The following is an 11365-nucleotide window of genomic DNA, read 5'->3' on the forward strand; positions in this document are numbered from 1 at the left end:
TTCCCTCACCCTAAATGTCCCCGATATGAACTAGCAAAACACAAACGCCCGAAACCCGACACCTCCCCAGAACACACCGAATCAAAACCCACCACCAAATCGTCCCGCACAACATCAATACACCACACATCCTCAGAAACAAAATACTCCACCAGTACCTACTCCTCAACAACACCATCACCATCCGACTCAATACCCACAAACGACCACATACCACACTCCCCAGAATGCACCGCAACCTACTCCTGATCCACAAAACTCAACCAATGACCACCATTACACCCAGATTCCCAGAGTCCACCAAAGCAATCCTATATACGTGGAAACTTTACCCCATACCCTACAACAAACCCTATATATATTGGAGTCCACCGAGAAAGACTTGCTCATCAAGAACATGGTGGAAGAACTCAAGAAGCTCACTGGTAGAGTTCAGAGTGTTGAAGGTAGCAAGGGTATTAAGGGCTTGAATTATGAATACTTGTGTATTCAACCAGATGTAGAACTGTCGGAGGGTTACAAACCTCGTAAGTTCGAAATGTTCGACAGAATTGGTGATCTAAAGGTACATTTGAGGACATATTGTGACAAACTGGTAGGAGTTGGCAAAGATGAACGAATCCGTATGAAGTTGTTCATTAGGAGCCTCACTGGAGATGCTTTGTCTTGCTACATCAGTCAGAACCCAAAGAAGTGGGTTAATTGGGTGAGCATGGCATTAGATTTCATGGACCGATCAGGTTCAACACAAAAAATGCACCAGACGTTTTCTACATTCAAAATCTCAAGAAGAAACCAACAGAAACCTTCCGTGAGTATGCTACTTGATGGAGGTCTGAAGCTGCAAAGGTAAGGCTGGCACTGGAAGAAGAACAAATGAATAAGTTCTTCGTCAGAGCTTAAGACCCACAATACTATGAAAGGTTGATGGTTATTGAAAACCATAAGTTCTCTGACATCATCAAGCTGGGAGAAAGAATAGAAGAAGGGATCAAGAGCGGAATAGTGACAACTTTTGAAGCACTCCAAGCCACAAATAAATCTTTGCAGTCGGGAGGTATCTCTAAGAAGAAAGAAGTTGGTGCAATAATAGTAGCGCAAGGTCCGAAGTCTCCTCTCACATACCAAACACCTCCACCCACATACCAGCCTTCACCCCCCAGATACCAACAACCTGCTGCCACCTAACACACTTATAACACCCAACCTGCATATTACCACTCACCACCACCAGCCCGCCAAAATTATCAAAAACCAAGACCAAATTTCAACCGAAGACTACCCATACAATACACTTTGATTGCTGAACCCAAGGACCAACTTTACGAGAGACTGAAGGCTGCCGGTTATGTTACTCCCATCCCCGTTGTTGCTATGGAAAACTCTTCTCAGTGGATTAACCCAAACAAGACATATGCCTATCACTCGGGCATGAAGGGGTCACACCATTGATGAATGTCGCACTCTGAAGGACAAGATCCAGACATTAATTGACACTAAAGTCATACAGGCAAAGGGGATTGCACCTAATGTTCGTAACAATCCTCTCCCAGATCATAGAGGTGGGGGAGTAAATGTGATAAAGACCAATGAAGAATGGGATCCGAAAGGGTCAATTGGACTCATTCGGGAGGGGGATGATCCTAAAACATCTCCAGTCACCCTCACACCCATTGTAGTGAAAACCCAAGCACCAATTGAAGTTGAAGTAGTCGCACCAACACCGTTTGAAGTTGAGGTAGCCACACCCTTCACTGTGATGGTAGCACCTACTCCATCTTACCAGTCTAAAGCTATACCATGGGATTATGTCGCGGAGGCAAGAAGGAAAGGAAAAGCAAAAATGTAAGAAACATGTGCAGCACAAGGCATGACTAGAACCGGTAGGGTTTATACACCCGAGCATTTGGGAGGAACAAGCAAAGAAACTGCATCTAAGCCGCCTATCGTTGAGACTAGCCCTGACGACCTTTGGAGGAAGGTGCAAGCAAGAGAATAATCTATGGTCAATCACTTGAACAAAACTCCTGCCCAGATATCCATCTTATCACTGCTGCAGAACTCTGAGACACACAGGAACGCCCTGATGAAGGTGCTGAGTGAAGCCTATGTACCCACCAACATCACCAGTGGGGAAACGGCCAACATGGTCGAGCAGGTGTTGGAAAGCCACAAAATCACTTTTCATGAAGATGAGCTGCCATGAGAAGGACTAAGTCACAACAGGGTACTACATATCACAGTGCAATTTGAGGATAAATTCATCGCCAAGGTCCTGATAGATGGGGGGTCAAGTCTCAACATATGTCCGCTGACTACTCTTAAGAGGAAGGGTAATGTTCTACACGAGATACGAGCAGGAAGTATGAATCTGAAAGTGTTTGACGGATCTCAAAGGGTCACAATCGGAGAAATCAACCTCAGCTTACAAATGGGTCTGACCTAGTTCGATGTTGAGTTCCAAGTGTTGGATATATCCGCTACCTACAATTTACTGTTGGGACAACCCTGGATACATGCTGCTGGGGCCGTAGCTTCTACTCTGCATCAAGCTTGAGTGGAATCATCAGGAAGTGATCATCCATGGAGACAGGAGCAACCCCATCTACACCAATCAGACTGTTCCAGTCATCGAGAACATGAGGAAGCTGGGTGGAGAAACATATCATCACATTGAGCGCGTCAACGCAATTGAAAAGGACAAATGGTCGAGCAACAACATATAAAGAATATTGCTATAGACAGGGTATGAGCCTAGCAAAGGTCTCGGCAAGAATCTCCAAGGGATCACTAAATCGGTACAGCTGAAGCATCACGGTACCACTTTCGGGCTTGGGTATGAATACACTTGGCAAGAGTATTAGGATTGGTTGCCATCATGGCGTGGTCCTTATTATCCACTGGAACAACCAGCACCACATTTGCACCAGACATTTCAACAAGCTGACGTGATATGGGGGTCTGAAGAAGATGAAGCTTTAGCTGGCATAAGGAATCTATTTCTGGATAATGAAGACATGGACTGCAGTGTGATAGTTGAGGAGGAGGGGGAGGAAGACCTTACTATTCAGATTATAGAGAAAGGAGTTGTTCTCAAGAACTGGACTACTGCACCATCCCAGGCCCGTCGAGTTCCTGGGTAGCCTGGCAATTAGCATCAATTATTTTTTAAAGCAATTTTATGAGCATCTAAGACATTTTCAGTATTTTGTTTGAACGTACTCTGTTTTGAAATAATTGCTTGAGTCATCGAGTTGTACTTGTTTTGATGTTTTCAAGATTTATTTAATGCATTGCTATTTTTAGTATTTATTATTATCCTTTATATTTTTTCTCTACAGCGTTATTATTACTTATCCCGATGAACCTATGACTGTGACATGTAATGAGACAACGCAACATAAGGATACTGATTCAGAGGATCTGGAGGACGACGTAATACCTGAAGAAATTGTCAGAGATGTGGAAAATTTTGAAAACAAGCCTAATTCTAATTTGGGTGAGACCGAGACGGTTAACTTAGGGGATTCCGAAACAGTCAAGGAAACCCGTATAAGCATTCACCTATCACCATCAGAGAAGGAAGAGTACATCCAGTTCCTGAAGGAGTATGAAGACATCTTTGCATGGTCTTAAGATGATATGACTGGTATGAGCACATCCATAGTGGCTCACAAGTTACCCACCGTTCCCATGTGTCCACCAATGAAATAGAAGCTTAGAAAATTCAAGCCAAATATGAGTTTGAAGATAAAAGAGGAAGTCACTGAGCAAATCAAAGCCAAGGTTCTCAGAGTGGTTGAATATCCGACTTCGCTAGCCAACATTGTGCCGGTTCTGAAGAAGCATGGGAAGGTCAGAGTATGTGTCGATTATCGGGATCTAAATAGAGCAAGTCCCAAAGAAGATTTTCCATTGCCCAATATACACATACTAATTGACAATTATACCAAGCATGAACTCCAGTCTTTTGTGGATTGCTTCGCGGGGTATCATCAGATCTGGATAGACGAAGAGGATGCCGAAGAGACAGCCTTTATCATACCATGGGGGATGTATTTCTATAGAATGATAACGTTTGGCCTAAAGAATGCTGGAGCCACTTACATGAGAGCCATGAAACCATTTTCCACGATATGATACACAAAGAAAATAGAGGTGTACGTGGATGAAATCATCATCAATCCAGAAGAAGCACAGATCATATAGCAGACTTGAGAAAATTCTTTAATGGGCTTTGAAGGTACAATCTGAAATTGAATCCTGCAAAGTGTGCCTTCGGAGTCCCTGCCGGAAAATTGCTAGGTTACATTGTCAGTCGCCGAGGGATTGAATCGGACCCATCAAAGGTCGCCATCTAGGACTTGCCACCTCCAAAGAACAAGAAAGATGTGATGAGTTTCTTAGGGCGTCTCAACTACATCAGCCGTTTCATAGCACAATCAACTGTGACCTATGAACCGATTTTCAGAATGTTGAAGAAAGATGCTGCAACAAGCTGGACTGAAGAATGCCAGAAAGCCTTCAACAAAATCAAGGAGTATTTATCGAAACCACCTGTTCTGGTCCCAACTGAACTAGGAGACCTTTGCTGCTTTATTTGTCCGTACTAGACGGGGCTTTTGGTTGTGTTCAGGGACAACACGATGAGACGGGAAGAAACGAGCAGGCCATATATTATCTGAGTAAGAAATTCACACCCTATGAAGCACGGTACTCTTTGCTAGAGCGCACCTGTTGCGCTTTGACATGGATAGCTCAAAAGTTAAGGCACTATTTCTATGCCTATACCACATATCTCATATCAAGAATGGACCCATTGAAATACATTTTCCAGAAACCCATGCCTACCGGAAAGTTGGCGAAATGGCAAATATTGCTCAATGAGTTCGACATCATCTATGTAACTCAGAAGGCAGTCAAAGGGCAAGCATTGGCAGGTCATTTGGCAGAAAATCCTATAGACGGAGAATACGAACCATTGAAAACGTGTTTTCCCGATGAGGAAGTATCATTTGTGGGAGAAGAGATCACTGAAGCATACGATGGTCGGAGGATGTTCTTCGACGGAGCCGCGAACTTTAAAGGAGTAGGTATTGGAGTTGTCTTAGTATCAGAAACCGGCCAACACTATTCGGGATCTGCAAAACTCAGGTTTCCATGTACCAACAATATGGCAGAATATGAGGCTTGCATCTTGGGACTCAGGTTGGCCATTGACATGAACGTTCAGGAGTTGCTAGTGATCGGAGATTTCGATCTTTTGGTACATCAAGTTTTAGGAGAATGGTCTACCAAGAACACCAAGATATTACCATATCTGTACTGTATGCAAGAGTTGATCAAGAGGTTCACGAAGATAGAATTCAAACATGTTTCGAGGATTCAGAATGAGTTTGCAGAAGCATTGGCCACTCTATCTTCCATGATACAACACCCAGATAAGAATTTCATCTACCCTATCCCAATAGGAATTCATAAGCAACCAGCCTATGGTGCTAATGTTGAAGAAGAAAGTGATGGAAATCCATGGTTCCATGACATCAAAAAATACTTGGCAAAGGGAGAATATCCGGAGCACGCAACTCATACTCAGAAATATACAGTCCGAAGGTTAGCCAACCACTTCTTTCAAAGTGGAGGAATTCTGTACAGAAGGACTCCTAATCTAGGGTTATTACAGTGTGTTGATGCCAAGGAAGCATCCAGATTGCTCGAGGAAATACATGCCGGAACTTGCAGGCCACACATGAATGGTTATGTCTTAGCCAAGAAAATAATAAGAAAATGGTATTTCTGGATGACCATGGAGACAGACTATATCAAGTATGTCCAAAAGTGTCACCAATGCCAGATACATGCTGACATGATACGAGTGCCACCCAATGAACTCAATGCAACAAGTGCACCTTGGCCTTTCTCTACTTGGGGCATGGATGTCATCGGACGGATCGAAACTGCTGCTTCAAGCGGGCATAGATTTATTCTGGTGGCCATAGACTATTTCACAAAATGGGTTGAAGCCGCATCTTACAAAGCCATAACTAAGAAGGTCATTGCAGATTTTGTTCGAGATCGCATTGTTTGTCGTTTTGGGGTTCCATAGTCAATCATCACCAAAAACGCCGCCAATCTAATAGTGATTTAGTGAAGGCCATGTGTGAAACTTTCAAGATCCAGCATAAGAATCCCACAGCATACAGGCCGCAAATGAATGGAGTTGTAGAAGCCGCTAACAAAAACATCAAGAAGATATTGAGGAAAATGGTAGATAATTACAAACAATGGCACGAGAAGCTACCATTTGCTTTGCTTGGATATCGTACCACAGTTCGCACATCGACTGGGGCAACTCCTTATTTATTGGTTTACGGTACCGAAGCGGTTATCCCTGCCGAAGTAGAAATCCCTTCTCTAAGAATCATACAAGAAGTTGAGCTTAACGATGCAGAATGGGTACAAAGCCGATATGAACAACTAGCTCTCATTGATGGAAAGGGAATGAATACAGTATGTCACGGTCAACTCTACCAGAACAGAATGACAAGAGCTTTCAACAAAAAGCTCAGACCAAGGCAATTCACACCGGGGCAATTAGTGCTAAAACGAATTTTTCCGCATCAAGATGAAGCTAAAGGGAAGTTTTCACCCAATTGGCAAGGTCCCTACATAGTTCATCGAGTATTAACAGGAGGAGCACTCATACTTGCAGAAATGGACAGAGAGATTTGGCCAAAACCTATCAACTCAAATGCAGTCAAGAGATACTATGTTTAGCATTGCTTACATTTCTTCATTCGATGTAACTGAACTACGCCTGACCTGATTCCCGTTTAAGAGGGGATACGTAGGCAGCCCTATGGGTTCGGTCACATCTTAATAAAATCTTCATTTTGCCATGATCAGAAAACTAGGGCAGAATTTGAGGAGGACCCTCAAAATTCTAAGGCAAGTTCAGCCGACTTCATCATACACGGAACAACCAAAGTATTGCATTTAAACTGGTGCAGAATTTAAACTAAGGCGAGAAGGTTTTAATGTCCCCAAAATGTGTCACAGTTAGCGGTTCATCCAAATTACTTGATATCGCATACTACTACATTTTTAAACAATTATATTTACCAAATGCATGCATATTTTTCGAAAACATTATTTCAATAGCAGCCAGACGTTACCCAGGGTAACTCGAACACCGAACTCACAATTTTTCTTTGAATGCAGGCACAATAAGACAATGATATTCGCAGATACGTCAAGACACTGCCTTCAAGACAACAAATTATCTAGAACAAACTTCTTCAGCTAAGAAATACTTTACTTTCTCATTTGTCTCATATTCTTTACATGAGGCTAAGCATTGCCTCCCCAATTATATAAGGCTAAGCACTGCCTTCCACTGCATGAAACTAAACATTGTCTCCTCTTCTTGCATGAGGCTAAGCACTACCTCCTCAATTGCCTAAGGCGAAGCATTGCCTTGTCCTTGAATAAGACCAAATGCTATCTCCATTACGCTATCTAAGACCTAGCACTATCTTCTATTCGCCTGGGGCTAAGCACTGCCCTAATCTTACACAAGACTAAGCTTTGTCTTGCTTTATCTTGCATATGATCAAGCATCATATCCTTGCAGCTCATGGGCTGAAAGATCACCATTTTTATCCAAAGGCGTCATAGTCCGAAGGCATCATCCTCATAGACGAAAGACACCATTCCATGGAATGAGAATCTCTCAATATTGCACATTATTATTCAAAGGTATCATTATCCGGAGGCACCATACTCATGGCTTGAGGACATCATTTCATGACCTGAGAATCCCTTATCACATGATTCATGGCCCAGGACGTGTTGGTCTAAGGACATCATCCCCACCGTCCGAGGGCAACCTTCATGGTCCAAAGGGAATTTGCATCATGTTTAAATTCTCGCAATAATCTATATATGTTTGTATGCATCGTGTTTTTAAGTTTTGCAGGTAATCCAAGAAGTAACCGTTCTTCAAACAGGAGCAATCTTTCCTCCGGTTTCCATTAACAACGTTTTCATCCATCAATTGTCTCAAACATGATCGACCACCATCAATCACCCGCCTTTTACTCTATGACCGTTCAGATATTGGCTCTGTGATACACCCATAGCATTTCAAACTCACATTTATGACTTCGCATAAATTCATCCGATAATGTCCTGCCCCAAAAGAACCCTTTCCAAAACATACGACCATTCCTATAACAACTCCATCAATTTCGCGCACCGTTGGATCCAGAACTACACACGGCATGACTCCCATAACACTAGGGATATGTAGCAACTCAGGAACCAGGGTTCGGCCCCTATTTTTTCAAAATCACATCATCCCTCACTCAATTCGGCCAAAATTGGTCATCATTTTCTTTACCCGATAACTCTTTCATCATTCCCGGGTAAAGAGAGGCAGTTGTTGATACCCAATTTTGCCCTCATATTTTTTCAAAATATATATATACTTTAAAAATATTATTTTTGCATCATTATTTAGTTTACAAATCTATAAAAGCATTTTCTATAATTTTCCATTATTTTTAGAGCTTTAAAATTGATTTTTCTGCAATTAAATTACTTGAATAATTATTAATTACTCCTTCAAATTACTTTGTGATGACTTAATCATCCAAAATTACTATTTTTGCATCCTCATATATGTTTCAAAATATTTTTTACTTTATTTCGTATAATTATGTTTACATTTTTAAGCTATTTATTTAATTTTGCAATAATAGCCTATATTCATATACAAAGGCTCCTTATTTATACTATTTGTGTCAAAATAGTATTTTTACAATGCCAATTAACTATTTTGAATTATTTTAGTGCATAAAAAATATTTTTATTTATTTACTAGTCACTTTTTATAAAATATTTTTAAATTATGTGTGAGCACTGCTCGGGGTCCAACTGAGACCCTTGTGAACTATGACACACTAGGACTTGGTCCTTAGTCATTTCCTGAATCTCAAACTACTCCCATTCATCCCATTATAACATGCTATCTGTTGTATACCTGAATTGGCTGATTTAAATGGTGCAATACTTGGCATTATGGTCAAATAAATCGACTTTGGGCTCCTTTATGGATTCTGGGTTCGTGTGTTGAATATGGATCCTTATTAGAGGCCTGGGTATGCTTACTGAAGGCCTAGACAGTGTTGGGTATGCTTACTGAAGGCCCAGACAGTGCAGGCCAAGGAAGAAGCAGGCCTGAACCACTTGAAAAAGCTCGGCCACTCGTGAATCCCCGTAGTGTGAGGCAGAACCTGGCCAATCCAATGTGAATGTCCCCGACCAAAGGAGGGGGTGTGGTATTGGTTGTACGAAGAAGAGATAAAATTTCAGCCTACGACTAAAACAGGCAAATCAAATGCTTTTGACAAAAAATAGATACTTACGGGCGTAATTCCAAGTCTCAGGGAAGCCGTTCGTGTTTGATAATAGGCTATATTCATGTAATGTAGAGACCATTACGCCCCAACTTAGCTATGCTTTATTGTTATGTGAAGGTTAAATGACAACAAATGGCTCTAATTATGAATTTTGTGCTTTGCAGGAGCAAGTCTTGATTATGAGGACCATTGAACAGTGTTTGGAGCTAATTTTGGGAAGCAAGGTAAAGCCAATCGGAGGTGAGTGCGCGTGAAAGAAGAAGGAAAAAATAGAAAACAGCTGAACTTCTTGAGTCGCGGGCCAAGCGCGGGCGACGCTCCAGCCGCGCTCGTCAGGCAGAATAGAACGCGATATGCGCGACCGCGCTCGTCACTCTGAGGAACATTATTTTCAGGGGTAATTTCGTAAGTTCGGGGGCAACTCTCCTTAACATATAAGAAGCCCAGGTCGCCCAAAGAGGAGGGATGAAGGTTTTTGAAGGATTATTGAAGGCAAGAAGAGCCAAGAGGCAAGGCAGAAGATTTGGCATAGAGTTTTACCTTTCTTCCTCTTATTTTGATCATTAATGATGAATTCTACTGTGGTGATTGTGAAAACGGTTATGCGTAGCTAAACATTTAATATAGGGTTTTGATGGAACCCCTTGGAGGATGAATTTCTTATATGTTAATATAGATTTGCCTTAATAATTCTCTGTTTGTTCAACTATATTGTGATTGTTGTCGATTGAAGGGGCCTCAATTAGCTGTGCCTATTCAGTATGCATTACTCGGGAGAGAGTATATATTTAGGTAGTTGTTGAACAACACCACTCCTAACGTATATGAGGGATCAATACGAAGGGTTTAAAGGTGGGATTAAGGATAATGAAACCTTGGGTGCGATCTAAGTGAGCTGTAACTAAGGCCAGCTAGCATAATTCGGGAGAATATGTCTAGTATATTGTTGTAATTACTCGGGAGAGAGTTATGACAATCAGAGTGATCATGATCGATAGAGAAGATTTAGGCAAAATTTATAGCAAACATAGCGGAAAGTATTCCGACAAGAGGGGAAATCATAACCTTAGACCATTCTCATTCTTACTTACAATCAGTCTATAGCTAGTCTTAATTTAATGAATTTTTATTACATAATATTTAGTTAATAAACACCCAAATTGTTAATCAAATATCTCTGAAGATTGAATACGTGAATTTCTGTGAGTCCAATAGATGTGATTGATAGGTTAATTCCCTGTGGGATTCGACTCCGGACTTGTTAACCGGAATATATTTGCAGCGACCGCTTTGTCCTTTTTATAAGGCACAATTGGGCGTGATCAAATTTTGGTGTCGTTGCCGGGGAGTTAACGGTGTTATTTATTGCAGTTAAAAAGAAGTGCAAAAAATTTTAGTGTAGTCAATTTTCTTCAATTTAAGCTGATCATTGAAATTCTAATGTTTGTAGTCGTGGTTGTCACAGGTGCATGCCTAGAAACTCCTCAAGAACTAGAGAATTGTTCGAAGCATTATCAGATCCTGAGAAGGTGTTCAAGGCATTGAACCGTGCAAACAGGAAAGGCAAACAACAACAAAACTCAACCGAAAGAATTGAACCAGACATGGAAGACGATATGTGAGTTTGATATGTATAGACTCGTGGCGAGATAAGGAACGTTTTGATGTAAAGTTTTCTGGATTTCGAGAAGTGGGCCCGGGGGTCTCGGGTTTTGCCGACCTTAGTGAATTTTGGTGTTTTTTCGAGTCTTTTCGATTGGGTTATGTTTCTTTAGCCTATTGTAATGTATTCGTTGTGGTTTTAATCAGATTCGGTGTGCGAAGAGGTTGATTCGAAAGGCAAAGGCATAGCGAGCTAGACTTGTGGGCGGCTTGAGGTGAGTAATGATGTAGATGATGACCTGAGGGTTTGAAACCCCGGTATATCACATTGTGACGCTATA

The sequence above is a fragment of the Nicotiana attenuata genome, chromosome 2 (assembly GCF_001879085.1).
Source record: "Nicotiana attenuata strain UT chromosome 2, NIATTr2, whole genome shotgun sequence".
NCBI lineage: Eukaryota > Viridiplantae > Streptophyta > Magnoliopsida > Solanales > Solanaceae > Nicotiana > Nicotiana attenuata.